Genomic DNA, 7,396 nt, shown 5'->3' with positions numbered 1-7,396 from the left:
TTTAGTGGTATGGACACAAGCCATTCAATACCTCTCAGCCCCCTGTGCCAGACTTCTTTGGTTCTGGACTAATTAAATTAGTATAGATATAGCTGAAGCTACTGATGTGCTTTGTAGGGAATATTTTGTTTGAAAGATGTTTTACTGTTTCTTTTAACATTGCCTTATGTGTCAGAGCCTGAATAAATCTTTGCCTGTGATCTTTTTTGGATCTGATCTTAAGAAACTTGCCCAGATTTATCTGTTTGTAGGTAAAAGAAGTGAGGACAGATCAGACGGAGATGAAGTCCTGCTTTTCAGTGAGGAAATCATCTTTCTTTCTGATTTTGGAGAAAGATGTGCAGGAGAAGGACTTGGCTTAGCGGACGTGAAGTGGAAAACTGTTTTCACAGAATCACAGAATCGTTTAGGTTGGAAGGGACCTCTGGAGATCATCTAGTCCAACCTCCCTGCTCAAGCAGGGTCACCTAGAGCATATTGCCCAGGATCACATCCAGACGGGTTTTGAATATCTCCAGCGAAGGAGACTCCACTACCCCTCTGGGCAACCTGCTCCAATGCTCTGTCACCCTCACAGGGAAGAAGTTTTTTCTCAGGTTCAGATGGAACCTCTTGTGGTTCAGTTTGTGCCCGTTGCCTCTTGTCCTGTCACATGGCACCACAGAGAAGACGCTGGCCTCATCCTCTTGACACTCCCCCTTCAGATACTTGTACACATTTATGAGATCGCCTCTCAGTCTTCTCTTCTCCAGGCTGAACAGGCCCAGCTCTTGCAGCCTTTCTTCAGAGGAGAGATGCTCCAGCCCTCTAATCATCTTGGTAGCCCTCCGCTGGACTCTCTCCAGGAGTGCCATGTCTCTCTTGTCCTGGGGAGCCCAGAACTGGACACAGCACTCCAGGTGAGGTCTCACCAGGGCTGAGGAGAGGGGCAGGATCACCTCCCTCCACCTGCTGGCAACACTCTCCCTAAGGCAACCCACGATACCCTTGGCCTTCTTGGCCACAAGGGCACACTGCTGCCTCATGCTTAACTTGTCGTCCTCCAGCACTCCCAGGTCCTTCTCTGCAGAGCTGCTTTCCAGCAGGTCAACCCCCAGCCTGCTCTGGTGCATGGGGTTATTCCTCCCCAGGGGCAAGACCTTGCACTTGCCTTGGTTGAACTTCAGGAGGTTTCTCTCCGCCCACCTCTCCAGCCTGTCCAGGTCCCTCTGAGTGGCAGCACAGCCTCCTGGTGTGTCCGCCACTCCCCCCAGTTTAGTAGCATCAGCAAACTTGCTGAGGGTGCACTCTGTCCCTTCCTCCAGGTCACTGATGAATATATTGAACAAGACTGGACCCAGGACTGACCCCTGGGGGACACCACTAGCTACAGGCCTCCAGCTTGACTCTGCACCAGTGATTCCAACCCTCGGAGCTCGGCCATCCAGCCAGTTCTCAATCCACCTCACCATGCACTCGTCTAGCCCACACTTCCTCAGTTTACCTAGGAAGATGTGATGGGAGACAGTGTCAAAAGCCTTGCTGAAGTCCAGGCAGACAACAGCCACTGCTCTCCCCTCCTCCACCCAGCCAGTCATCCTATCAGAGAAGGCTATCAGATTGGTCAAGCATGATTTCCCTTTGGTGAATCCATGCTGACTACTCCTGATCACCTTCTTGTCCTCCAGATGCTTAGCGATGACCTTCAGGAGGAGCTGTTGCATCACCTTTCCAGGGATGGCGGTGAGGCTGACAGGCCTGGAGTTTCCTGGCTCCTCCTTCTTGCCCTTTTGGAAGACTGGGCTGACATGGGCTTTCTTCCAGGCCTCAGGCACCTCCTGATCTCCAGGACCTTTCAAAGATGGTGGAGAGTGGCCTAGCAATAACATCCGCCAGCTCCCTCAGCACTCATGGGTGCATCCCGTCGGGGCCCATGGATTTACGGATGTCAAGTTTGGACAAAAGATCTCTGACCTGATCCTCCTCCACCAAGGGAGAGTCTTCCTTTCTCCAGACTTCCTCTCTTGTCCCCAGGGTCTGGAATTCCTGAGGACTGGCCTTAGCAGTGAAGACGGAAGCAAAGGCAGTATTCAACAACTCTGCCTTCTCTGTATCCTTCGTCACCAGGGCACCCGCCCCATTCATCAGCGGGCCCACGTTTTCCCTAGGCTTCCTCTTGCTATTGATGCATTTGAAGAAGCCCTTCTTGTTGCCCTTGACATCCCTTGCCAGATTTAATTCCAACTGGGCCTTAGCCTTCCTCATTGCATCCCTGCACACTCTGACAACGTCCCTGTATTCCTCCCAAGTGGCCCGTCCCCTTTTCCACGTTCTGTAGACTTCCTTCTTCTGCTGGAGTTTTGCCAGGAGTTCCTTGCTCATCCACACAGGTCTCCTGCCCGCTTTGCTGGGCTTATTACTCAGAGGGATGCACCCATCTTGAGCCTGGAGGAGGGGATGCTTGAATATTAACCAGCTTTCTTGGGCCCCTCTTCCTTCTAGTCTTCCTTCCTTCTCATGGGCCCTCCCCCATGAGATTCCCCTAAGTAGGTCCCTGAAGAGGCCAAAGTTAGCTCTCCTGAAATCCAGCATTGCAGTCCTACTTATTGCCCTGCTCCCTCCTCGCAGGATCCTGAACTCCACCATCTCATGGTCGTGGTTTTCAACCTAAAGAGATTGCTACAAAAGCAAACAATATAAAACTCTCTCAAGAGAATAAAGGAAGCATTCAGAAGAACTATTAGAGTAGATTTGGGAAAAATACTGGAACTGAAATGTGGAGCAATGCTTTGTAGAATTTGAAGAAATGTATACTGATCATGAGTATGATGAGATGGTGAAAAGTTTAGAGGACAGCAAGTTACAAGGCTGGATTTCCAGAAGAGAGTGATTCATTTAACTGTGAAACTTTGAAAAAAATGGACAAAGAAAGGTGGAAAGGCTGGACAGGAGAAGGCTAAAGCTGTCAAAGCAAAAGACAGCTAATATATAGACCAGAATATTGGCTGGAAGGACAGAACAGGAGAGAGAAATTTTACGCTAAAGAAAAAGTGACAGGACTTTGACAGAGCTAGCTGCACGCTGGAAGTCTTGAAATGGCTTTTATTGGAGCTTAAATATACAAGAGCTGATATCAGTGTGTTCTCCTTAGACAAAAGTCTTCCACACATGGTAGTAGTGTCAGTCAGTTCATACCTTTTCCTCCACTCCTTATACTGCTAGCAGCTTCATTAACCATTCCTGGTATTTAAATTCTTACCAGGAATTCAGGAAGCACTGAAAAGTAACAGCCTTCTAATGCACAAGAGATTCTTAAACAGACTCTTTCTGAATTTACAGATGCCTCTTAAACTTGTTATGCCTTATGAAATATTTTCCTACAAAGTCTCCTGTTCCCTTTTTTTTTAAAGGCTGTAACTTTATTACCTTAACACAGCACACTATAGTCTTAGGTTGGGTGTTAACTCTGTTTGGGTATATTTAATTGGTCAGCATTCCTGGTCAATCATAATATTATAATAATCACAAACATTTCTTTACATTGAAGTAGATATTTTCCAAATATAAAGGAATAATATATGTAAAACAAATAAGCTGCAGGCTTCCCTTTGGACCCTTTCATTTGTCTCCTTTTTTCCTGCTAAATGTCAATAGAGTGTTCTTCCTTTTTGGGCTGAAAATTTGGAATAAGGATAGCGGGGGTTGGCTTTCGCATTAGCCCTTGGCCACAAAACTTACATCGCCATATATCCCTGAAAGGGTATACCAAGGAGAATAAGGAACAAAAGTTCTATCACTAAAGAAGAGAATGATTTTTGTTTACCAAATCAAGATTAGGCTCTGTGGATGCTGAATTGAAATAAAATTTCTTTTAAATAGGGCCTTGAGAAATCAATTGTAACCAACAGTTAATGACCAGTTTATGAACAGCTTGAGGGAAAGCCAAGGGCAGTCAAAGCTCCAACAAATTAGTTGTTAACTGTGCTAATGAATGATATTGCAGGGATTACTGCTATTATAAACTGTAATCAACCAGATTTTCCATTGTGTCTAAGAAAAAGTTTGCAAGCAACAATATTTTATGGATGCAACTTTGCACTTCAGATTTTAATTAATATGATAATCTGAATGTTTCACAATACTGAATTCTATTTTCAGTTCCCAGGGAAATATAAGCATGCATATTACACATAAAAGCAATAATTAGTACTTTACGATAAAATGTGGTCATATGAATTAATAAGGACCTCAGATGAGATATCTGACAGCATCTTTCGTGATTTATAGGGAGACTGCACAAATAAAGATGACTGTTTGTGAGCTGGATTCACTGTTGGATTCTGTCTGGTGACACAAAGTAGTTGCAAATTTGAATAATTCAGGGCTGTTTTGTTGATGTGGTTCTGAAAACCTCACTGCATGTGTAGCTCTTATTTCCACAGAGCTTTGCTGAGAACTGCATCTCCTGCTCTCAAGAGCATCATTTCTCTCCCAGTCCCAGGAGACACATTGGCTAGTCCATCCCATCAATGAGACTGTGAACTGTTGCTGTAGCAACGGGATCTGCTGCATTGTTTCTGGAGGAAAGAAATCTAGCCTTTTATGGTTATTTTGGTTTTAGCACTGAATGTGGGCTCTAAAAAAAGCCTGTCTTTTTACTACTGGCTTTTAGCATCAACCTCTGCATGCAAGAAATACGACAGTGGTCAAGAGGTACCAATAGAGTTAGTGTGGATTTACATTATGGAATATATCTATATTTTCAAGTAGGTTTGACATCTGTTTTGCCCTGTATCCTTGTTTCCCGTGTTACATATATGTTCCCGGTGTGAGTCTTCAGTGCTGCAATGCAAAAGGAAGATGTAGGCAGACTAATGGAAAATCAACACAGTAAACTAAGACCCCAACATATCATGGAAGTGAGCTGGTCCACACCATTCGGGCTGAACATTGTGAGGTGTCTTCTGGCACTGACAACATACACAGTTTAGCTGTTGCCTGTGATTCTAAAGCCAAATAGAAGTGATTCAGGAAATGATTCTTTGCCCTGAAGCCAAACTGCACAAACTGGCTTGCAGCCACACTGTTAAGCAAAAGCTGCCGCTACAGTGGTCATGGGTATACTACATAGCATGTGCATCTGGACCTCCTCCAGACCCAGAGGTTGCTCCTATGATTCAAAGAAATAATTACAATTTATTTTTATTTTTTTCCGGATCACAGTTTCAAAAATAGTGTGAGGGGTGTTTGGAGTGGTACTTTTATAGTGTGACTAGGGTAGTTATTACATGTTCAGGCATGTTGCAGGAGAGCATATGAGAGAGCAAAGCCTTCAGAGGACAGTGTTGTAAGACTGTATGGGACAGAGGAAGCCACCTCTGTGCAGTCTCATCCGTAATGATTTTGAGAGCAGTTGCTAGAGTGATCAATCTCTTGAGTTGTTCCTAAGCATTCTCCTTGATGGGGTATTCAAAGCTGAGAGAGCTAACAATTAAGTAACCTAGCAATTAATTAATATGGGGGCGCAAACTTTGATATTGCTTTCTGTCTCTCTGTTTAGTAATATAGATGCAGCCACATCCAGCCTGGTCCTGAACATGTTCCCAATTCTGCTGATTATATAGCTTACTTTTTATTTAAATCAAAATTACTAATATAAATAAAAACTGAAATGTTAACAGATTAGAAAATAATAACATAGTTATTACAGAGATGCTTGTCATGCTTATTCTAATTGGATTGTAAACTGAATCCATATTAAAGCAAAGTGATCATCACTGGCACTTAAAGTCTCCTACCACTTAAAGTGTTTTATGAATTACAAAGTAGACTGGATAATTCAGATCAATATTAGTCTTGCTAAATACATATTTACAAAAAGTCATAGAAACCCAAAGTGAGCAATGATAACTAAGCCCCAACTGAGGGTGTATAAGTGACGTTATATAATTTTTTGGCACACAGTATTTTTATTTTCTTGGCAGGGAAAATATGGATTATATTGTGGTGGAGTGCAACTACTCCCCTTTCACCCCTCCCTCCCCCAGTCTCAAGGGGAGGAACTAGGTGATACTGATTGCAAATGGTGAGGCCAGGAATGGGCATGAGAACAGCAAAAAGGTATTTTTTTTCCCTAAGTTGGAATGAGATTGGCAAAAAGGTATCTTTCCCCACACCTGAAGTGAGATCAGCAAAAAGGTATACCTCCACACCAAATATTGTATGGCCATAAGTCAAACTCCATACCCATAAATAGCACTGCAGCCTAGAGCCCATTGAGCTCTCCTGCATCACAGCTGGCTGCATGGCCATGAGTCTCCCCTTGAGTTGGGATGCCTCTCAAGGTTAATCGTTGAGGTCGAGAGACTGCTTACCTGCGACAGATCCTTAGTAAATGACTAATAGCATGCTGAGACTTTTCAAACTTTGCTAAGTGTATCTAGGATTGATTGTGAACTGTTGATTAAGTCTGGGACTGGGTAGGAGTTTGGAAAGCAAGGGAGTCCACCCTGAACCCCGTGACTCAACAGGAGGGTCTCCTTGATGATTTCGTCTGACCCTGTCCTCTATGCAGTAAATAACCAAGTGAATCTTGCCATCGAATCTCGTTAAACCACTGTCTTATTTACCTTTGATCTTTGTTAAACTACTGTCTTAGATCAATGAAACATATTGCTACTTCTCTCTTACCAGTGAAGTGCATCACTCCTCACTCATCTACGACATATGGCCATGGCTTATAAACTATGAAGAGCTTACATTACAAGATTATGAAACAAACGCTGAAGAGATGCTGAATGGTTTGGAACAGAACAAAGAAAAGGGGAGTAACAAGTTATGCATTAGTCACCATCCTCACTGTTTGTCTGTCCTGAAATAATTATTCATTGCTATTTTTCCATTGTGCTATATACTTCCTCATACTTTCAGAATATATTTAATTATACTAATATTGGTAGGTATCCTCAATTTCTTATGTCATTAAAAGTTGCTGAAACTGATCTTTTATCATGCGCAGTGCTCTAATTCACCTTCATTTCTTCTTTTTTTCTTGGGTTATTCAGTGATCTGCCACCCTTCTCACAGATTTCTTAGTTCTGGTAGGGTTAAAGATGTTTTGTTCTTTTATTTATTTCATTTTCTTTTTTCTCCAAAACATTTCAAGTACTTGAAGAATAATCAGGAGATTCAAACAAACAAGCCTTGCCTAAGAACTATAGAACATGAACAAAAATTAGTATTTATAACCTAGGACAGAGTTTGGCCCTGATTATTTCTTCCTGTGTCAGAGTATAGCTTTTAAACTTAAGGAAATTACCCATAATCCAATCTCATCATCAATTTACTTTTCCCAATAAGCTGAGAAGTAAAAGAATTGAAAATAGCTGGTGTATTAAATCAATAAGCTAGATCTTAA

This window comes from Struthio camelus, chromosome 1 (assembly GCF_040807025.1).
Source record: "Struthio camelus isolate bStrCam1 chromosome 1, bStrCam1.hap1, whole genome shotgun sequence".
Lineage (NCBI taxonomy): Eukaryota > Metazoa > Chordata > Aves > Struthioniformes > Struthionidae > Struthio > Struthio camelus.
This window is presented reverse-complemented; position numbering follows the sequence as displayed.